Source organism: Hyla sarda, chromosome 3, assembly GCF_029499605.1.
Source record: "Hyla sarda isolate aHylSar1 chromosome 3, aHylSar1.hap1, whole genome shotgun sequence".
In the NCBI taxonomy this organism is placed as follows: domain Eukaryota; kingdom Metazoa; phylum Chordata; class Amphibia; order Anura; family Hylidae; genus Hyla; species Hyla sarda.
In genome coordinates, this window is record NC_079191.1 from 20161893 (window position 1) to 20185414 (window position 23522).

Here is a 23522-nt window from a genome sequence, read left to right on the forward strand (position 1 = left end):
ATATACCAGTTGCCACAGAATAGGAAAGTGTTAAAGAAGCTTTCACTATTGAAATATACAGCTCCCAGAATTACTTAAAGGGGTACTCCACTGGAAAACATTTACTTTTATATCAACTGGTGCCAGAAAGTTAAACAGATTTTTAAATTACTTCTATTTAAAATCTTAATACTTACAGTACTTATAAGCTGGTGTATGCTCCACAGGAAATTGTGTAGTTCTTTCCAATCTGACCACAGTGCTATTTGCTGACACCTCTGTCCATGTCAGGAACTGTCCATGTCAGGAACTGTCCAGAGGTGTCAGCACAGAGCACTGTGGTCAGACAGAAAAGAAATTAAAAAAGAAAATAACTTCCTGTGAATCGCTTATACAGCAGCTAATAAGTACTGGAAGGATTAAGATTTTTAAATAGAAGTAATTTACAAATCTGTTTAACTTTGTAGCACCAGCTGATTTAAAAAAATGTTTTCCAGTAGAGTACCCCTTTGAGCAGTGGTGAGGTTATGCTGGGAGTTGTAGTTTCACTGACCTAACTGTAGAACTGACAAGTGACTACAGCTCTGATAGGACATAGAGAGGAGAATGTACTATGATATCAGTGACTACAGGTGACGTCTTCTCTATAGCGAGGAGAATACACAATGATATCAGTGATTACAGGTGACGTCTTCTCTATAGTGAGGAGAATACACAATGATATCAGTGACTACAGGTGACGTCTTCTCTATAGTGAGGAGAATACACAATGATATCAGTGACTACAGGTGACGTCTTCTCTATAGTGAGGAGAATACACAATGATATCAGTGACTACAGGTGACATCTTCTCTATAGTGAGGAGAATACACAATGATATCAGTGATTATAGGTGACGTCTTCTCTATAGTGAGGAGAATACACAAGGATATCAGTGACTACAGGTTCCGTCTTCTCTATAGTGAGGAGAATGTACAATGATATCAGTGACTACAGGTTCCGTCTTCTCTATAGTGAGGAGAATACACAATGATATCAGTGACTACAGGTGACGTCTTCTCTATAGTGAGGAGAATACACAATGATATCAGTGATTACAGGGGACATCTTCTCTATAGTGAGGAGAATACACAATGATATCAGTGATTACAGGTGACATCTTCTCTATAGTGAGGAGAATACACAATGATATCAGTGACTACAGGTGACGTCGTCTCTATAGAGAGGAGAATGTACAATGATATCAGTGACGTCTTCTCTATAGTGAGGGGAATACACAATGATATCAGTGATTACAGGTGACGTCTTCTCTATAGTCTTCCCTTATCTAATTCAGATGGTACATACCGCCGGGACTTGTTCCAGCTAAAACTTCTCTGCAGAATGTGACGCCCAGACGTCTCCTCACTATGTCAGCGCATTCTTATCCTCTATATGAAAACAAGTATTATTATAAACCTGACAGACACTGTATCCTCTAAATATAATACTACTATACACTACACTCTTTGATTATAAACCTTCCATACACCATACCCACTGAATATAATACTACCACACACTGTACATTCTGAATATAATACCAACACATACTGTACCCTCTGAATATAAATCTGCCACATACTGTACCCACTGAATATAATACTACCACATACTGTACCCTCTGAATATAATACTACCACAAACTGCGCCCTCTGAATATAATACTACCACAAACTGCGCCCTCTGAATATAAATCTGCCACATACTGTACCCTCTGAATATAAATCTGCCACATACTGTACCCCTGAATATAATACCGCCACATACTGTACCCTCTGAATATAATACTTAGAGATGAGCGAACTTACAGTAAATTCAACTCATCACAAACTTCTCTGCTCGGCAGTTGATGTCTTTTCCTGCATAAATTAGTTCAGCTTTCAGGTGCTCCCGTGGGTTGGAAAAGGTGGATACAGTCCTAGGAGACTCTTTCCTATGAATGTATCCACCTTTTCCAGCCCACCGGAGCACCTGAAGGCTGAACTAATTTACGCAGGATAAGTCATCAACTGCCAAGCCGAGAAGTTTGTGACGAATCGAATTTACTGTAAGTTCACTCATCTCTAATAATACTACCACAAACTGCGCCCTCTGAATATAATACTACAACCCACTGTGCCCTCTGAATATAACACTACCACAAACTGCGCCCTCTGAATATAATACTACCACCCACTGTGCCCTCTGAATATAATACTACCACAAACTGCGCCCTCTGAATATAACGTTGCCATACAGTGCACCCTCTGAATATAATACCACAACCGCAGTAACACCCCTCAACATCCGTTAGCTGATGCTATTACCACGAGAGGGGGGTATTGGTGGTGTTGCTAGTGGATGATGGGGGTGCTACTACTGGGGGGGTGTTGCTGGAGGATGATGAGGGTGCTACTGGCCATCCCCCCCCTGGCAGTATCACCCCCATCATCCATTCGCAGGATCATCCTCCTGGCAGGAGCACCTCCATCATCCACCATCAGGATCTGCTGATGGAGGTGCTGCTGGGGGGGGGGTGTTGCTGGTGGATGATGAGGGTGCTACTGCCAGGGGGGAGCATTAGGTAGGCAGCAGTGCCCCCACATTAGGTAGGTCGCAGTTTCCCCACATTAGGCAGCATAGATTCCCCACATTTGATACCAGTTCCCCCACATTAGGTATGTACCAGTTTCCCCACATTAGGTAGCAATTTCCCCACATCAGGTAGCACAGATTCCCCACATAAGGTAGCGCAGATTCCCCACATTATGTAGCAATTTCCCCACATAAGGTAGCACAGATTCCCCATATTAGGTAGCATAGACTCCCCACATTAGGTAGCATAGACTCCGCACATCTGGTAGTAGTTTCCCCACATTAGGCCGCAGGTTCCCTTGCAGGTTCCCCACAATGGGTCAAAGTCTCCCCACAATAGATCGCTGGTTAAACACCCCCCCCCCCCCCCCCACACACACACACAAAAAAACACATACAACACAGAGACAAACACACACACAGTCTCACACACACAAGCATAGATAGAGACATACAGACAGAGAGACAGACATACACACTCACCCATCCAGCGCAGCGATCCTTCTCATCGGGCGCCGTGCGAGTGACGTAACTCACGTCCTCCTGCGCGGCCATGCGGTGTGACGTCAGGCCGGCGCAGACGTGGGAGCGGAGGACGGGCACAGTGCTGGTGAAGGTGAGGGGGGGGGCGTGATGACGGACGGGCGCACAGTGAAGGTGAAAGAGGGGGGGGGTTGCTGGCGGACGGGCGCACCGCACACACAGCGCGGGGGGGGGGGAGGTGCTGACGGATGGGAGGCCGATCGGGCACAGATGGGGGGGGGTGTGTCTGTGTAGCTGGGGAGGGAGGGGGGGGGGGTGCTGCGGAGCGTCTTGGTGTCACCCCATTAGGTTGGTGTCACCCGGTGCGGGCCGCACCCCCCGCACCCGGGTCGCAACGCCACTGTCTGGAGCTTCTAATGGATACACTCTTCCTTGGCAAGAAACCCAGACCTCTCCTTGAGGAACCCATGCCAAATTTAACTAGGGATGACTGCGATTCTCTCCGATGCCAGGTAAGTGACACAAGTGGTCAACTGCACCAACTATTTAAAATGCATATTTTTTATTTATTGTTTTGTATGTTGAGTTATTTCTTGTTTTATTTTTAGTATTAAAGAGGTACTCCGGTGGAAATATTATTTATTTTAAATCAACTGATGCCAGAAAGTTAAACAGATTTGTAAATGACTTCTATTAAAAAATCATTACCCTTCCAGTACTTTTTAGCAGTTGTATGCTACAGAGGAAATTATTTTCTTTTTGAATTTCTTTTTTGTCTTATTTTTTTGTCCACAGTGCTCTGATACGGGCATCAGGTGTCAGCAGAGAGCACTGTGGACAAGACAAAAAGAAATTAAAAAAGAAAAGAATTTCCACTGTAGCATACAGCTGCTAAAAAGTACTGGAAGGGTAAAGATTTTTTAATAGAATTACTTTACAAATCTGTTTAACTTTCTGGCACCAGTTGAATTAAAAACTAAAAATTCCCCCAGAGTTCCCATTTAAGGGTAGGAGGGCACATTATATTAACCTTTCTTTTATTTTATGATTAAGCGGATCCTTATCCCTACCTTACATGACAATGCCTCGAACGGGGAACGGCCAAGGCTAATGTAAACCTCCTAATGACATTGTAATCCTGTTTATAACACCTACTGATAATGAGGGGTGAGTTAATTATCCCTGATGATCTCCTTATAACCTGCCTATTTGATCATCATCTCAGTATGACACAAAAGACAATACTCATCTGGGGGGTCTTAATGGGACTAGTACATTATAAAGATAGACTTTAATCTACTGATGGCTTTATCCAGTACAAGACAATACCTGTCCTGTCCATAGGCGTAAAACTATCCAGACTTCCAACAGAAAACTTTATTGTGTGTTGTATTAAAGGAGTACTTCGCTGCTAGACATCTTATCCCCTATCAAAAGGATAGAGGATAAGATGTCTAAAAGCGGGGGTCCTGCCGCTGGGGCACCACGATTTCCCGCCGCACCCGGCGTTCTACACGTCGGGTTCCTGCGGCAGTGGTCGTGATGTCATAACCACGCCTCCTCCATTCATGTCTATGAGAGGGGGCGTGTTGTTACGACACACCCCCTCTAATAGAAATGAATGGAGGGGGCGTGGTGTGACATCATGAGGGGGCATGGCCTTGAAGTCACGATCACAGCCTCCGGCTCAGAGCATTCTGAACAAAATGTCCAAAACACTGGAGTTGAATGGGACCCCATTAGAGATGAGCAAAATTTTCAAAAATTCGATTCGGCTGATTCGCCGAAAAGTTCGTTTCGATCCGAATTTATTCGCAGCGAATCGATATTAAAAAAGGCTATTTCTAGCCTACATACAGCCTCTATAGGGGTATAGAACACTTTGCTGTGTCCTAAAACGCATATGGAGTGTGCTGGGGTAGTGAAATAATACTGTTATTCAGAATAGCATGCAGATTACCGGCATCGCTCTTAGAATCACTGCTGCACAGCAGCACAATGACAGAGCCTGGTGGTGGCATCAGTGTCAGGAGACCATATAGTGACTGAATGACATAGCGTGGACATGTTTGCAGCAGGAGGAGACCATTTAGTGGCTGAATGGCACAGCGTGGAGTTGGCTGATGCGCTAGTACACTACACACCAGGGCTTCACAATCCCCCCCAAAAAATAACACAATATATGACATTTTTGACAAAGATTTCTCATTGGTAGCACCCGCTATCCCAAAATTTGAAATTAACAGACCCAGGCCCCACCTCTGCGGCATTAGGAACCCATATATTGCCTGAAGGACACAGCCTGGAGTTGGCTGATGCACCAGTACACACCAGGGCTTCACAATCCCCTCACAAAAACAACAACATTTTAGAAATGTTTTAAAGAAATACCTTTGTGTAAGAACAAGCACATATCCAACAGTTCACAAGACTCTATAATGCAGGACGGTGGACCACCCAAAGACATTCTTCTCAAAAATAATAAACCACACTGTTACGCCGAGCTCTCCGGGTCCCCGCTCCTCCCCGGAGTGCTCGCAGCGTTCTCTTATTCACAGCGCCCCGGTCAGACCTGCGCGCGCTCCGGGTCTCTGCGATTTAAAGGGCCACTGCGCCACTGATTGGCGCAGCAGGCCTAATCAGTATCCTCACCTGTGCACTCCCTACTTATACCTCACTTCCCCTGCACTTCCTTGCTGGATCTTGTTGCCATTGTGCCAGTGAAAGCGTTTCCTTGTGTGTTCCTAGCCTGTGTTCCAGACCTCCTGCCGTTGCCCCTGACTACGATCCTTGCTGCTTGCCATGACCTTCTGCTACGTCCGACCTTGCTCTTGTCTACTCCCTTGTACCGCGCTTATCTCAGCAGTCAGAGAGGTTGAGCCGTTGCCGGTGGATACGACCTGGTTGCTACCGCCGCTGCAAGACCATCCCGCTTTGCGGCGGGCTCTGGTGAATACCAGTAGCAACTTAGAACCGGTCCACCGACACGGTCCACGCCAATCCCTCTCTGGCACAGAGGATCCACCTCCAGCCAGCCCAATCGTGACACACACAATGTTTGAAATTTTTTTACAAAAACTAATTCAATATGTGTATAAGCGCATCTGTCTCCAAAAGATCAGATCACCAAAGGATTTTTTTCGCCCAAAATGATGAAGCAGAGTTAATCCCTGTCCGTATTTTTTATATTTTTATATTTTTTAATTTTCATTAAAAAATCACACGCAACAAGCATTCCGTTGTGTAACAATTAGCATTCTGGAAAATTCAATTTTATTACTGATAAAATTATCAGTAAATAAAAAAAAAAACACTGCCCAAGAGTGTTTAATTACCCCATACATTGCACCAGGAGCAGTAAAGAGTAGGCCTCAGCAGTACCCAAGAGGCTTTAATAACCCCCTACCTTTGCACGATCAATTGCGAGATCGAGCAATACCAGGTGTGTTATGCCCTCTGATTTCCGGGGCCGCAGGCGCGCTCCACTGAACGGATTAGGGTGTGTCCATCTTTGTTTGTAGCACCAGCAATCCAAAATTTTTAAATTCCCAGACCAAGGCCCCACCTCTGCGGCATCAGGAACCCATTTCTTGCCTGAAGGACACAGCCTGGAGTTGGCTGATGCACCAGTACACACAGGGCTTCACAATCCGCCCCAAAATCAACAAAATTGTATACAATTTTTTTTTTAAATTTACAACTTTGTGTAAGCATAAGCGCATATCCAACATTTCAGAAGACTCTATAAGGCAGGACGGTGGACCACCCAAAGACTTTCTTCTCAAAAAAAATGAACCACACAATTGTTGAATTTTTTTTTTTTAAATTGAAATTCCTAGACCCAGGCCCCACCTCAGTTGCATCAGTAACCCATAGATTGCCTGAAAGACACAGCCTGGAGTTGGCTGATGCACGAGTACACACCCGGGCTTCACAATCCACCCCAAAAAAACACCAATTTTTTTGAAATTGTCTGACAAAATACCCTTTTGTTAAAACAAGCGCATATACAGCAGTTCAGAAGACTCTATAATGCAGGACGGTGGACCACCCAAAGACATTCTTCTCTAATATAATAAAACACACAATATGTTACATTTTTTTAAATAATTGAAATTCCAAGACCAAGGCCCCACCTCTGCTGCATCAGTAACCCATATATTGCCTAACGGACACAGACTGGAGTTGACTGATGCACGAGTACACACAACACACCCGTCACCCGGGCTTCACAATCCACCCCAAAAAAACTCAAATTTTTTTGAAATTGTCTGACAAAATACCTTTTTGTTAAAACAAGCGCATATACAGCAGTTCAGAAGACTCTATAATGCAGGACGGTGGACCACCCAAAGACATTCTTCTATAATGTAATAAACCACACAATATGTAACATTTTTTTAAATAATTGAAATTCCAAGACCAAGGCCCCACCTCTGCTGCATCAGTAACCCATATATTACCTAACGGACACAGACTGGAGTTGACTGATGCACGAGTACACACTACACACCCGTTACCCGGGCTTCACAATCCACCCCAAAAAAACACAAAATTTTATTGAAATTGTCTGACAAAATACCTTTTTTTTTAAAAAAACAAGCGCATATCCAACATTTCAGAAGACTCTATAAGGCAGGACGGTGGACCACCCAAAGACTTTCTTCTCAAAAAAAATGAACCACACAATTGTTGAATTTTTTTTTTTTTAAATTGAAATTCCTAGACCCAGGCCCCACCTCAGCTGCATCAGTAACCCATAGATTGCCTGAAAGACACAGCCTGGAGTTGGCTGATGCACGAGTACACACCCGGGCTTCACAATCCACCCCAAAAAAACGCCAATTTTTTTGAAATTGTCTGACAAAATACCCTTTTGTTAAAACAAGCGCATATACAGCAGTTCAGAAAACTCTATAATGCAGGACGGTGGACCACCCAAAGACATTGTTTTCTAATATAATAAAACACACAATATGTAAAAAAATTTTAAATAATTGAAATTCCAAGACCAAGGCCCCACCTCTTCTGCATCTGTAACCCATATATTGCCTAACGGACACAGACTGGAGTTGACTGATGCACGAGTACACACAACACACCCGTCACCCGGGCTTCACAATCCACCCCAAAAAAACTAAATTTTTTTTTAAATTGTCTGACAAAATACCTTTTTGTTAAAACAAGCGCATATACAGCAGTTCAGAAGACTCTATAATGCAGGACGGTGGACCACCCAAAGACATTCTTCTATAATGTAATAAACCACACAATATGTAACATTTTTTTAAATAATTGAAATTCCAAGACCAAGGCCCCACCTCTGCTGCATCAGTAACCCATATATTACCTAACGGACACAGACTGGAGTTGACTGATGCACGAGTACACACTACACACCCGTTACCCGGGCTTCACAATCCACCCCAAAAAAAACGCAAAATTTTATTGAAATTGTCTGACAAAATACCTTTTTTTTTTTTTTTTAAAAACAAGCGCATATACAGCAGTTCAGAAGACTCTATAATGCAGGATGGTGGACCGCCAAAAGACATTCTTCTCAAAAATAATAAACCACACAATGTTTGAAATTTGGTTAAAAAAATTATTACATGTGTGTAAGCGCATCTGTCTCCCAAAAATCAGATGACAAAAGGATTCTAATCGCCAAAAATGATTAAGCAGAGTTAATCCCTCTCCATCTATTTTTTTTTTCCATAAAAAAATCACATGCAACAAGCGTTCCATTGTGTAATGGTTAGCATTCTGCAAAATTAAATTTTATTTCTGATAAAATTACCAGTAAATTTAACAATAACACTACCCAAGAGTGTTTAATTACACCATACATTGCACCAGGAGCAGTCCGGAGTAGGCCTCAGCAGTACCCAAGAGGCTTTAATAACCCCTAACCTTGCCCGATCAATTGCGAGATCGAGCAATAACAGGTGTGTTGTGGCCTCAGATGTCCTGGGCCGCACTAGCGCTCCACTGAACGGATTAGCATGTCTCTATCTTTCAAGGACAGGTGCGTGTTGCACACTGAAACCAGTTCGTGATAGGGATCTGTGATTGCAATTATTTAACCTTAAAACGAGGAATTACCAGTAAGTGAGGGTCATAAGCTGGCGTTGATTAAGTCCCTGCCCTTTGTACACACCGCCCGTCGCTATAAGCGATTGGATTAGTTAGTGAGTTGGTTAGTGAGGTCCTCGGATCGGCCCAGGCGGGGTAGGAGAAGGCCCTGGCAGAGCGCCGAGAATTTAACGATCATTGTTGAAATTTGCATTAAGCATGTATTTAGCTACTGCTAAACATCCAAAAATTTAAGGCCCAAGGCCAGAGGCACCAGGGAGGCAAGTAGTTCCTGAAAGACACAGAATGAGTCTGGAGCATGCATTTGCAGTACCCAAGAGGGTTTTCATAACCCCTTACATTTAAAGATCAATGTTTACATTTGCATTAAGCATGTATTTAGCTACTGCTAAACTTCAAAAAATTATAGGCCCAAGGCCTGAGGCACCAGGGAGGCAAGTAGTTTGTGAAAGACACAGAATGAGTCTGGAGCAGTCATTTGCAGTACCCAAGAGGGTTTCATAACCCCTTACATTTAAAGATCAATGTTGACATTTGCATTAAGCATGTATTTAGCTACTGCTAAACTTCAAAAAATTATAGGCCCAAGGCCAGAAGCATCAGTTTTCCCCATATTAGGAGCATAGTTGTCCCCCAGATTAGGCAGCATACTTGTCCCCCAGATTAGGCAGCATAGATGTCCCCCAGATTAGGCATCATAGATGTCACCCAGATTAGGCAGCATAGATGTCCCCCAGATTAGGCAGCATAGATGTCCCCCAGATTAGGAGCATACTTGTCCCCCAGATTAGGCAGCATAGATGTCCCCCAGATTAGGAGCATACCTGTCCCCCAGATTAGGCAACATAGATGTCCCCCAGATAAGGAGCATACTTGTCCCCCAGATTAGGCAGCATAGATGTCCCCCAGATTAGGCAGCATAGATGTCACCCAGATTAGGCAGCATAGATGTCCCCCAGATTAGGAGCATACTTGTCCCCCAGAGTAGGCAGCATAGATGTCCCCCAGATTAGGAGCATGCTTGTCCCCCAGATTTGGCATCATAGATGTCCACCAGATTAGGAGCATAGTTGTCCCCCAGATTAGGAGCATAGTTGTCCCCCAGATTAGGCAGCATAGATGTCCCCCAGATTAGGCAGCCTAGATGTCCCCCAGATTAGGCAGCATAGTTGTCCCCCAATCAGCACGGGCCGGTCAGAGTCAATCAAAGGGCCGTATGTGGCAAGCGGGCCGTACAATGCCCAGGTCTGCCCCAGAGGGTTTCATAACCAACCACAATAGAGAAAATGTTGTTGTAGGAGCATGGTCAATCTACTCAGACCCATCTGTCATTGGTGGCTGGAAATCCTGGCTGATCCATCCTTGATTCATCTTGACAAACGTCAGTCTTCGAGTTCGCTTTGGGCTGACTATGGCCCCGGCCGCACTAAACACCTGCTCTGATGGCACACTACTGTCCGGGCAGGACAGCTTTTCCAGGGCAAACTCCGCTAGTTGCGGCCATAAATTGAGTTTGGCTGCCCAGAAGTCCAGCGGATCTTCAACGGTTGTTGGCAGGGTCATGTCGAGGTAAGCCACCACCTGCTGCTGATGAGTAGCTTCACTATGCGGCTGAAGGAAGCTACTCATCAGCGACTGTAGACTCAGGCTGCTGCTGATTGAGCCTGTACTGCTCCTACCACCCCTCCCCTCTCCAGCAGCCGTGGCAGTGGAAGGTGAGCGCAGAGGGCCCCCCGAGTCAGACCTGCGAGTGGATGGACCATGTGACCGATAGGCATCGGCCAACCGACTACGTAGAAGCTCCCTGAAGTAGGTCAGTTTGTCCTCCCTCTCAGTGGGTGTAAAAAAGGCCCCCATTCTGGGCCGGTAGCGAGGGTCTAATAAGGTGGAGATCCAGAAGTCATCGCGCTGACGAATTTTGACAATTCTGGAGTCACTACACAAGCAACTCAACATGCATCGTGCCATTTGTGACAGTGACTTGCTGGGACTACCTGCCTCCATCTCCACTGCATACTGCCATGGTGTGTCTGGGTCCTCTGTCTCGCCTCCCTCGTAATAACCCTCCAGCTCCTCTGGCTGCTCCTGCTCCTCCTCTCCTGTCCAATGACCAGAAACACCGGCCATCTCATCCACCGTAAACTGTGCTCCTCTCTGCCCCTCATCATCGTCCTCCAGTTCATCCCCCACAGGACTCATGTAGCCTTTTGATTTAGGCGCAACATCTCCATTGCCGTGACCAGCCATGTTTTCAATCATTTTTTGGAGTAAATGTAGGAGTGGAATTACGTCGTTAATGGAGTAATTCGAGCGTCTAACAAAAAATGTGGCTTCCTCAAAGGGCCTCAGCAAACGGCAGGTGTCACGTATGAGCTGCCACTCGTTCACATTGAAGTTACACAGGGGAGTACTCCTATCTGCTTGTATCATCAAAAAATCCGTGATGGCTTTTCTTTGTTCGTATAGCCTGTCCAACATATGGAGGGTGGAATTCCAACGTGTGGCAACGTCACAAATGAGACTATGTTGTGGGATACCGTTCTAACGCTGCAGCTCAAGCAAAGTGTGCTTTACTGTGTACGAGTGGCTGAAGTGCATGCACAGTTTCCTTGCCATTGTCAGGACGTCTTGCAAATGGGGTGAAGACTTGATGAACTTCTTGACAACCAGATTAAACATGTGTGCCATGCAGGGCGAATGGTTCACACTTCCTTGTCGCAGCGCGGCCACAATGTTCTTCCCATTGTCGGTCACCATGGTTCCCATTTCCAGATTTCATGGAGTAAGCCATACTCGGATTTCTTCCCTAATGAACTTTAGCAGTTCCTCCCCTGTGTGACTCCGTTCGCCAAGGCAAACCATGTGAAGGATGGCTTGACACCGCTGTGCCCTACACACGTGGTACGATGAAGGGCCACCGAGATTTGGACGTGCAGTGGAGGCCGAGGACACAGGGAAGAAGGAGGAGGAGGCGCACACTGTAAAAGGACCAACTGCCTGGGAGCGAGAGCGTGGAGGAGGAAGCGTTTGACCTGTCCAAGTTGCTGTTGTGGCTGTGCAGGAACAACATTTACCCAGTGGGCCGTAAAAGACATGTATTGTCCCTGCCCGTAGTTACAGCTCCACACGTCGGCGCTGCCGTGCACTTTTGAACACACCGACAGGCTCAAGGACTGGCCCACCTTCTCTTGTACAAACTTATGCAGAGCTGGTACTGCCTTCTTCGCAAACAAATGACGGCTTGGGACTCTCCACCTTGGCTCGGCACAAGCCATTAATTCCCTGAAAGCTGCAGAGTCCACCAGTTGGAAAGGGAGGGACTGCAACACCAGCAACTTGGACAGGAGCACATTCAACTTCTGCGCCGTTGGATGAGTGGGCGCATACTGTTGTCTCTTGGACATGGCTTCGCCGATCGATTGTTGGCGGAATGGCTGACTACGAGCGGAAGAAGCAGGAGCGCAGGAGGGTTTGACACAATGCTCCCTTCGGCTGAGGTGGTGGAGCCTTGGCTGGATGACGGAGGGAGCGGATAGCCACTGGGTGATGCGGCAGGCTGGACCACTACCTCGGAGCCATGGTTATCCCAGGCCGTTTATGGTGGCGAATCATGTGTTGACGCAGGGCCGTAGTGCCGAGATTGGGACCCTGGCCACGTTTCACTTTCTGCCCACATATTTTGCATGTGACTACGCTAAGATCCTCCGGATTCTTTATGAAGAACAACCACACTGCAGAGTAGCTGATTTTCCCACCCACAGTTCGCACTATTTCACTGCTATTGGCGCCGTCTCCAGGAACCCCTGTTCCATTACCTCCCTGAATGGTAGCTTGCCGCGAAGCAGGTGGTCTCCCCCTGGCACGTTTGGCTCCTGAATTTCCACTACTGCCACCACCACGCTGATTGCCAACCGTGCTACCGCCTTGCTGCCGCATAGACAAAGAGCAAATCTCTTCTCCTGATGATGATGAAGCCCCAGCTTTTGCACCCGGCTCCCAATTGCGATCGGCTTCATCATCATCAAAAGATATGTGCACGTCACTGATGTCCTCTTCGTATTCCACAACAGTGTCTGCCTCAGGACCCTGAGCAATTGAAACACCGCCTCCCACGTCACTCTCTGCATCAATACTTGCCCGCCTTGCGGAGCAAGGGACGCATGTCTCCTCACATTCTTGGCTGCCCATTAGATGCTGACTGTCCTCTATTACATCGTCCTCACTAAATAGTGGAGCTGAACCCAAAGCATGAGATACTTCTTTGGGAGAGGGAACAGCATAGGACAAAGGCAATGGGATTACGGGGACTGCTCCCAGGCCATGCCAACTGAGGGTTGTGTCTGAGGAACCCACTGACTCTTGACTGGGGTTGTCACATGTCGCTTGTGATGATGGGGATGAGTGTGCAAACCAATTGACGAGGAGAGATGGGTTGACTACACGACCGCTGGGTGTTAACGGGAGCTCAGGCCTATTGCTGCGACTCCTGCTGCCACTCGCCCCAAGTCTGCTGCCAACTCTGCCTGACGTATGTAGGCCTCTGCCCCTTCTCTGTGCACGTCCTGGCACTTCCCTGCCTGACATACTTAGTGCATTTATGAGGGTATAGAACAGCAGCAGGCGATTACTTATGGCTGTCCTTTCAAAGTATATAGGCCCTAGACAGAATAACAGTTACTAAATAGTACACTCCTTTGTTGTATGTATGCCCTTTGCAATGATGAGCGCACTGTTAAGCGTATTTGTATGCAGGAAAAACTTTTTTTTTCTTTAATACACCGACAGGTGTATAACGTGTGATATAACATTTAATTTAGCACAGAGACAGAAAAAAAGGTGGTATATGGTACTCTATTTGCTTGTATTTAGGCCCTTTGCATTGATAAGGCCACTGTTAAGCGTATTTTTACGCAACCTTTTTTTTCTTTAATACACCGGCAGGTGTATAACGTGTGGTATAACACTGAATTTAGCACAGAGTCAGAGTCAGAGACAGAGTGACAGGTGAAAAATGGTAAAAAGGCACTAAAGTCCACACTAATATGACTTATTTCTGAACAGCAGCAGGACCCAACAGTGCAGCACCACCAAAAAAAAAATCCAGGGATTAAACCCAAATTGCACTCTGTCGCACAATTCTGAGCAGCAGAAGATTTGTGGAGAAAAAAAAACTCAATAGAGCTGAAAAATGAGGAGATGAGATGCTTCAGAAAGTTCAGGCAGCTTGGAGACCTGTATGAGGCAGCTGACAGCTATCTGCCCCTCTCTGCTGCAATGCTCAATAACGTGAATAGGAGGTTTAGCAATCAATGATCCTACTCAGAGTAACAGCACAGCACTCTGCACTCCTGCCTTTCCCTAATGCTGATGTGACTAGCAGTTGCAGTGTAACGCTGTGGTATGAGCTATTCACACACACGCAGTCCCGTCCTCTCCATCTGAGTGCATAGATGAAATGAAGAGAGGCAAGATGGCCGCCGATTATATAGGGGCTGTGACATCACAGGGGTCAGTGAATACTGATAGGCTGCATCTCACATGTGGTTCAGGGTCAGCCCACCTACCTTCATTCCCGCCGCTGTTTCCCGCCCTCCCATAATCCCCTGCCCCATATACTCACACGTGGATCCGCCATTTTAGGCCTCCAATAGCCTGGAATGCTGTAAAATGGAGTTTAATGAAGCGATTCGTGTGATAGAATCGTGGTGATATTCATATTCGTTGCGAATCGAATTTTTCATGAAATTCGTAACGAATTCGGGTTCGTCAACTTCGATTCGCTCATCTCTAGACCCCATGCAAAAAAAATCCAATGATCGACTGACAAACACATTGGCTGATCAGTGAGATTGAGCACCACCAAAAATACTCACTGAAGTGAACAACATTTACTTACAATTAATAAGCTATATAAAGACTCTTTTTAGCAAGTTGATAAGTTATTTTATCAGGCAACCTCTCCAGTCTACCCCCAGCAATCTCCAAAATCTCCCCATGAGTACTAAAATCTCTCTATAGGAGCAGCGGAAAACTCCAGTCCATCGCTCATGTATCTCTGGCGCTCTCAAAGAGCATGGGGTTGAGACACCTCCTCCATGCATTCCTTATTGGAGGGGAAGAAACACTTCAATCACAGACACTCGACAGACCCATATGGACATATTTAACAAAGTATACATGAACGGGGAATGACTGACTAAAGTGTGGGTATTAGGGACATGGGAGAAAGTATGTTGAAAGGATACCATTCTCATTATCAATCCGAAAAAAGACTGACCAACCACCTAATGTGTATGGAGACCTCCCAATTCTTCCCCAACAGATGAGCAGATGATAGTGGGGGGGGGGGGGGTGTTGACTGACAGCTATCATATCTGTATGGCGTTAATATTGTCCATACATTTTAAATTGCTATTGGCCAAATTCTCAAGTAACTGATAGCTATTCCTCCCTATGTCTCAATACACATACCCACCGGGCTTGTGCATGTATTTTAAGTGTCTGGAGTGTAAACCAGTGTCTGGAGGTGGATTATTACCCCTCAGAACAGAAGGATCAGACATGTTGACATTCATCAGCCCTACACAGTATATGGCCAACCTGTCAAATCAGTGTGTTAGGCCCACATAAGCCTAATGTGTATGGCTACCTTAAGAAGTTGTTATGTCTTCTTTTGTAGGACTATTTGATGGAAATGTCTACCTCAATGCCTTGTTTAAAGGAAAACTGTTAGCTTCTTTAGTGCAGGGGGGGGGGGGAGAAAGCTGACAGTTTTCCTTTAAGACACAGGAAAAAGGTCATATTTTAAGGTACAGTTTGACAGGCTTGCGGAAGGTTATCAATCAAATGTCCTATGATACCCAGTAGTTTCACAGGATCTGTCTTTGTGAAGAGTCACATATTTTTAGAGTTGTTTTGGTCGATATTTCCATATAAATTGGTTTGTAATGGACGCAGGGGTCAAGTCCTGGGAAAAAAGTGTAGGAAATCACTCAAGATTTCCACTCAAGGGCTGGTCCTACAGGACTCCCGCTAATGGGAACAGTGTCCCTGCTGTGGAAAAAGTGCAGGAACTCCGTTCCCATGCTTTCCTGTAGGACTTCAGCCCTGAATGGACAGCTTGTTATAGAGAGGTTCTCCGAAGCACTGAACCCTTCTCCATGGTGGCCATATTACAAAGAGCATAAAAAGAGGGCTTGTCTTCACGTAACACCTTTTATAAATACTAAGGCAGAGTTATGGCTCAAAAATAACTTTATATGGCTAGATTCTTCAATTGTTCCCAATCCCTAACCCTAAAATTGTAGATCAGCCACGACATCCGTTAAAATCTCACTTCAGATCCATGAGTCGCTCTTATCTAAGTATCGTCTGGAAGTATTTTTGGGATGGTATCTGTTTTCTGTCGGTTAGCAATGAGAAGGTTGGAAAAAGTTTATGACATTCCTAATAAGGTTTTCACTCAGATGATGTACATTCGCAGCCGTACAAATTGGGATTACCATAAATAGCCCCTGTACGTCAGCCCGATAGGACGACTGATACTTAACTTGTCCCCAGGTGGAGGTTAGAAGCCTCTGCGGCAGATAAGACTTTGCCTTTCTGTATTGATGTTGAAGCCCGTATCATCTGGAAGGAGAAAGAACAGAGAAGAACCAGATAGAGATATCTGCAGAAGAAGACTCTTGTGAAGATGAACCACAAGAAATCCCAGGTGATAGCGCTGTTCGGTGAGCACAAGAGTGTTATCTGCAGACCACACACTTTGATATAGTGAATATATTTATCAACAGAAATCAAGTGTAGAAAGTGAAAAGAACGTACTCACCCATGATGAACTTGGTTGTAGAACTTTATTCTCCATGAAAGCAAACAAGGTACAGGGGGTAGAAACTGAGGAGCAACCTCGCGGCAACAGACTGTTTCCTGCGCCAAAGCGCGCTTGGGCACAGGAAACAGTCTGTTGCCGTGAGGTTGCTCCTCTGTTTCTACCCGCTGTACCATGTTTGCTTTTGTGGAATAAAGTTCTACAACCAAGTTCTTTACGGGTGAGTACGTTCTTTTCAATTTCTACATGCTAGAACAGCACCCCTGTGTCAGTCCCAATACGAGGTGAAGCAGCAGCTTTCTATGTAGACTTGTTTATACAGGAGGGGTGGAATACCCCTTTAACATTTGTCTAAACTGTACGGCTAGTCCAATGGTCACTTCTCTCTAGAATTCTGAAATGTTTATTGTCTAGATCTTCTACAATTTGGGGTTTGTCTATGATTTTTTTGTCATTGTTTAAGCCTCTGGGTATTCTGTAGGGTTTCCCGTGTCCTTGAATATCTTGAAACTTTAGGTCTTGTATCCACATATCGAAACCTCTCTGAACTGTCCATCTAGATTGTCCTTTGCGCATTTGGCTGTCAGAACACATTAGAGGCACAGTAAGCCATCCAGACTGGCCATTTTTGGCCAAAATGGATGACTTCATAATGTCTATGGGAATGCCCTGCTCGTTCACGATGGCAGATGTAAAGGGACAGCAGGTTTAGCCATTGACTAAGGTTTGGCCTTCAGCCAAGCTTGAATGGAGAGATTTAGACAGCAGTTGACATCCAACATTCCCGATCCTTTTCTCCCCCAACAGTTGCTGTCGGAAGAGAGTCACCATAGACAGTCATTCAGTCTTGCCGAAATATGGGTACAGTCAACTTTTCTCTAATGTGTATGGGGGCCCTTAGAGACAAGTCCTTCCTTCTCTTTCTTCACTCTGAGTCCAATGCCAGGATCCATATAAGGAGACATGCATATTAAATTTGGCCATGCCCGCTCTTTGGGTAGGAGTCAAAATAAAATGGCATCAGTCACAAACCTTCTGGGATTTGATTGCGGAGAAGATTGGTCTGATAAGTAAAGTGTAAGTCAACAGTGCTGTGTTGTACCTGGGTGTTCCCTGCAGTGATAGACAGGTTATCTGATGACCGGTCACAGGGTTTTTGTTAAACCCTTATCTGCCTGGTAGGTGTGAAGCTGATAGTAAGTCCAGGTCCTGGTTCTGTGTCTGTCCCAAAGAAAACAATCTAAGTCTGTGGATTAGACACAGAGATTAACTATATAAAGTAAACCCTATAGTAATAAGTGGAGGGTAGACTGTAATTTAGTTTATTAGATATACAGATCTGGGCCTATTATCATTTCTATGACCACTCTCGGAGTTTACACACTGACTAATGCCCAGTCAGATAAAAGCCTCAGTGATGAATTATCAGGATGTTATCATTCACATTAAATAAAAACTACCCATACACATAAGATAAAGGTTGATCATAATGACTGATTTTGGTTTCTTTCTTTTTTATTTATTGGATATTTCTTTGTAATTACTAAATATTTGTGGGACCATACCTTGGAAATGGTTTTAGGTGGGTTGATATGTACATAAATCCTATGTTCATCTGTCTAGTTATGTGTATGGGCATCCTAAAGCTGGCCTTACACATTGGATAATGTCATCCAAATCTGCAGACTTGGGCAGGACCAGTCATCTAATGAGTATGGGGGGGGGGGGACAGATCTCTCCTGACAGATGATGGTGCAGTGCAGAATCGGGCACTTGGGTTTCAATGCAGAATCCTTTTCTTCTCATGAGAACAAATACATGTTAAGCCAAGTGTATGGGTCAGAGGGGAGAGGTAATTGTCAGCCAAATGGGCAATTGACCCTCAGTTAGTAAAATGTACAGCCAGTCTTAAAGGGGTACTCCAGTGGGGGGAAAAATTCATATCAAATGGCTTCAGAAAGGTAAACAGATTTGTAAATTACTTCTATTAAAAAAATGTTAATCCTTCCAGTACTTATCAGCTGAGGAGTTCTTTTCTGCCTGACCACAGTGCTCTCTGCTGACACCACTGTCTGTGTCAGGAACTGTCCAGAGTAGGAGCAAATACCCATAGCAAACCTCTCCTGCCCTGGACAGTTCCTGACATGGACAGAGGTGTCAGCAGAGAGCACTGTGGTCAGACTAAAAAGAACTACTCAACTTCCTCTGGAGTATACAGCAGCTGATACGTACTGGAAGGATTAAGATTTTTTCATTTACAGAATATTTCAGTAATTTACAAATCTGTTTAACTTTCTGGCACCAATTGACTTTTAAAAAATAGTTTTCCACCAGAGTACCCCTTTAAGGCACCCACAGACTCTTATAGGACCCTTTTCCACAGGCCTTCAGTTTCAGACGGAATCCAGACATGTGCTATGTGTAATGTTATACGTTAGGGTCTCAATGTGCCACCATCAAAGTAGTGATACTCATCATCTAATGTGTATTAGGATGCTTCTACTTTCCATCGATGGCAGATGTTGATTTAAAGAAGGATTAGCATGTAAGATTTTACCATGCCGTTTCTTTTTTCTCACAGGAGATAGGAATCTGTCGGAGGTGTTTGGTGGGGCTTAATCCCCATTACCAACACAGAGACACTTGGCTGAACCGAGCGAATATGTGTATGGGGAGAAGGGGAGGAAGACAGATATTATAAGTGTATGGCCACCTTTAAGATGCTTCCAGGCAGTGGGATAGTAAGTTGAAGATTTGTCTCATAAGGAAAAGCCTTGTTCACAAGCCCTGACAAGACAAATAAAGATCTCTGAGTTGGTGTTTCCCGCTTGCTAACCCCCTCTATATATTACATATATTACATCATTGCCCAATCATTTAACTGATCATGAAACATTTTTAACCAAAAATTGTCTAGTTTCTATATAATCCAGCATCTCAAAACTTCAAGGTTGTCAAACATCTCCCGTAATTTAAAAAAAACGGCCAAACACTTCAGCATGACCTGATGTCGGACAGATTTCTAGAAACTTTTACTGATCTAATTAACTAGAGATTATTCATGGAAGAGTAAACATGTCATGACAACGACGAACGCTACGGGTCCGGATGGTACAGGTTTATGGCTAGAGAATCGGACAGGCTCGTTGTTATTATCCTGATAATTTATGGACTCATTAAGATTGGGCCTGGACCATCTGAGATAGTTCATTTCCAGCTCTCTCTTAATCATATAAACAAGACATTACCTTCTAGTTTCTCTGGTTAGTTTCCGAGACAACACCCAAATAAAAGTGGCCATACACCTTCAATGGCTGTCAACCCAATATTTGTTCAGTTGTCAGCTATTTCTCCAGTTCCCCAGATACCCATGAATGTTCAGTCGAGCACTTATGCAATGTAATCTTAGTGAATAACAAGGGGTAAGCTGCTGCCAGAACATTGGGGTAAGGCAGTTTAACTTAAATATGTATACCTGACCCCTTTGACCCCCCCCCCCCCCCAACATCGTCAGTCGGGGGACAGTCGGGAGGACCCTATACATATTATTTTCTCAGTTGGTCCCGCCAATGTCATCGGAGTCAGCCAATTTTCGACTAGGGTAAATGAGCACCTTTAGTTTGGATGGTTGATGCGAAAACAATGCCATTGTCTTTGGGGCACTATTATTCTTTGGATGTCATTGCCATTGGGGACACCACTCGATCTCTATGCTTGTTTGACCAAAGAAATCGCTTGCTATAGTGCAAAAGGGCTAAAGTGCTTATTGCTGTGGACTGACTGAGAGCTGTCAGGTGACTGACTTCCCTTATACTTCAAAAGAGATGAAACCAGGGCTCCTGCAGGAACACATGGGAATGGAGCTGCTGCACTTATTCCACAGCAGGAACACTGTTCCTATTAGCAGGAGTCCTGCAGGACCAGCCCTTGAGTAGAAATCTTGAGTGAGTTCCCAAACTTTTTTCCAAGGACTTGACTCCTGGATGAAACCTCTATGTAGAGGTAGCATTTTGTTCCTTGATTTAGTATGGGGTAAGGAATAAATGTGTAAATGTTGGTGAGAGTCTGACTGCTGGGAAGCTGCAACAACCCCTGACCAACCCCCTGTGATCATTGTATCTCCAGCAACTTCTATAGTCAATGAAGTAATGCTTTCTCACGTATGTTTGCTGCTCCATTTCAAACGAGAGACTTGGGTCCCCATTCTCAAGATTGCAGTGTGTCCCAGCCGTAGGGCTTGAGTGACAGCAGACACCATTGACTGGGCTGACCGCTAACTACCATATACCAAATCTTAAAGAGCAGCTGTCACCTAAAATAGGCTTGTGAAGCTGCACCCACAGTACAGTAGAGCTGCAAAAGCCTATTCTAGCCATACAACTGCTGTATATTAACAAAAAATTACTTTGTAATCCCTCCAGAAGTTGACTGAACAGTCGGAGAAGCGGTGTGGCCACACCGCCTTTCCGACTGTTCGGACAACTTCTGGAGGGATTGCAAAGGTGTTTTTTGGGAATATAGAGTAGGCTTGGGCAGCCCTACTGCACTGTGTGTGCAGCTTCACAAGCCTATTTTAAGTTTTCATCATTCGAAAGGAATAGAATGCTGCCTCTACCGGTACTGCTGAAGACCGAGACTCAAAAAAGTAAAAAAAACTAAAAATTAATAAATAAACAAGGATAAATGAGGAGTTAGAAGCGTCTGTGAATTAGAGACTGCTAACACAGAGCAGTTTTGTGAAACCCCCTAGAAGCTTGGAGGTTAATAAACCACTTTCTTATCTATTTTAATGTTATCAAATTCCAAGGGAAAGAGCTCAGGGCTGGGAGTTTGCTTTCTCAACTTTCATATGTTGCTGCTCAGGAGCTGGCAGACCCCAGCACCCTGTGAATATCTGTCTCCGCAGCCAAAGGTAACGTGGGCTCTTTTGTCTTTTTTTTTTTTGTTGTTTTGAATGAAAATTATTTTGTGGCTGTTCTTTTTGAGAAATTATTATTTCGGCCACCGGTGACAGGCGGCCATGTTGAGTGCGGGAAAGCAACTACATGTCTTATTCTTTATTTAGAAAAAAAAATCTAACAAATTAATATAAAAGTAAAAATAGTAACGGGAATATATTGCTAAAGTTGTGATACATTGTTAAAATATTAAATGAAATGTATTAAATAATATAAAATAGTATAAACACAGAAAAGAATTATAAAAATAAAATTAAAATTAAACTAGCTCTCTTTTTGAGATGTGTAAGGCTTTATATAATATGTTGTCATGAAATATTATTATTATTAGTTAAAAAGTTGTGCTTTTCCACAATGGACAAAAATTACAAAGCAACATAAAGTGTCATAAAAAAATTAGATTTTATACAGTTCAGCAAAATTTTGTTCTAAAAAAAATCTAAAATATTTAAAATGTAAAAAGCAAATTTGTTATATTCATGTTTAAATGATTTTAATGTATAAACAGAATTAGAAATATTCAAGATTTATATTACATTTAAAATACTGATTTAATATAATAATTTCAAATTTTAATGGTATGGAAAAAAAAACTTTAGAGAAAAAATATAGATACAAATTTCTGTCAGAACAAAAACTTGTAAAAATATCAATTAATTAATTCATGAATTCATACATTTTAGTGTAAGCCCAACTGTGGAAATATTATGTATTAATAATTATATATGTTAATAATATAATATGGTTTTATGTTTACATTCTATGCTTATTTTCATCGTAACATTATTCATTCTACATTGTTAAAAATATTTAAAGCATAATACACATAAGAAAAGAAAAGTAAGTAAAATTGAATTTGAGTCAAAATTTAATTAGAATTTTTTTACTTTGCATTTGTTTCTTTTTTTTATATTATTTTTATTACAGTATAAACCACATCAGAAATAAAGAGTAAAGTAAAAAAAATTATTTCAGTTAAATTAAATTAGAATTTCTTTACTTTGCATTTGTTTTTGATATTTTTTAACGCAGTCTAAAATATCTAAGAAATAAAGAGTAAAGTAAAAAAAAAAGTTAATATTTGTAAAATTAAATTAGGATTCCTCCACTTTGTATTTCGTTTAAATTTTTCATATTTTTATCACATTGTTTTTTACACATTAACGATTCGTATATTTTAAAAGCTATTGTTACATTTCCTTCTAAAATGTAGTGATTTCTTGTTCCATGAAAAACGGCAAAAGATGTGATAGAATTTCTAAAAAAAATAATGAATATATTGCAGTTTTAACCAGCGGGACTCGTATTATTATCTGCCGCCTTATAGCTCACAACTGTAGCGCAGTAGACTACCGGACCAATCATTTTTAAAGGGTCTCGAGATAATGCGGATATCAGGACCTGTCAAGTTACCATTCAAGTGTCCTTCACCCCTCCACGTACCTCTGGTTCAATATTTGTGAATTGACATGTTCAACTAGCGGTGGTAAATTAACATTTGAGTAAAAATTTGTGTGCCTTTACGTGTGCTTTCGTTGAATGGAATAGAGTCATTTAATGTT

The 23522-nt window shown here is 43.5% G+C and overlaps 1 protein-coding gene across 1 annotated transcript in view; it reads left to right on the plus strand.

The window, feature by feature from the left end:
* The first annotated feature begins 21780 nt into the window (after nt 1–21780).
* GATA4 (GATA binding protein 4) overlaps nt 21781–23522 on the plus strand; it is a 123945-nt gene continuing 122203 nt past the window's right edge. The window contains exon 1 of the mRNA XM_056563843.1: nt 21781–21914. The gene's annotated coding sequence lies outside the window, so the exon portion shown is untranslated. The remainder of the gene's footprint in view (nt 21915–23522) is intronic.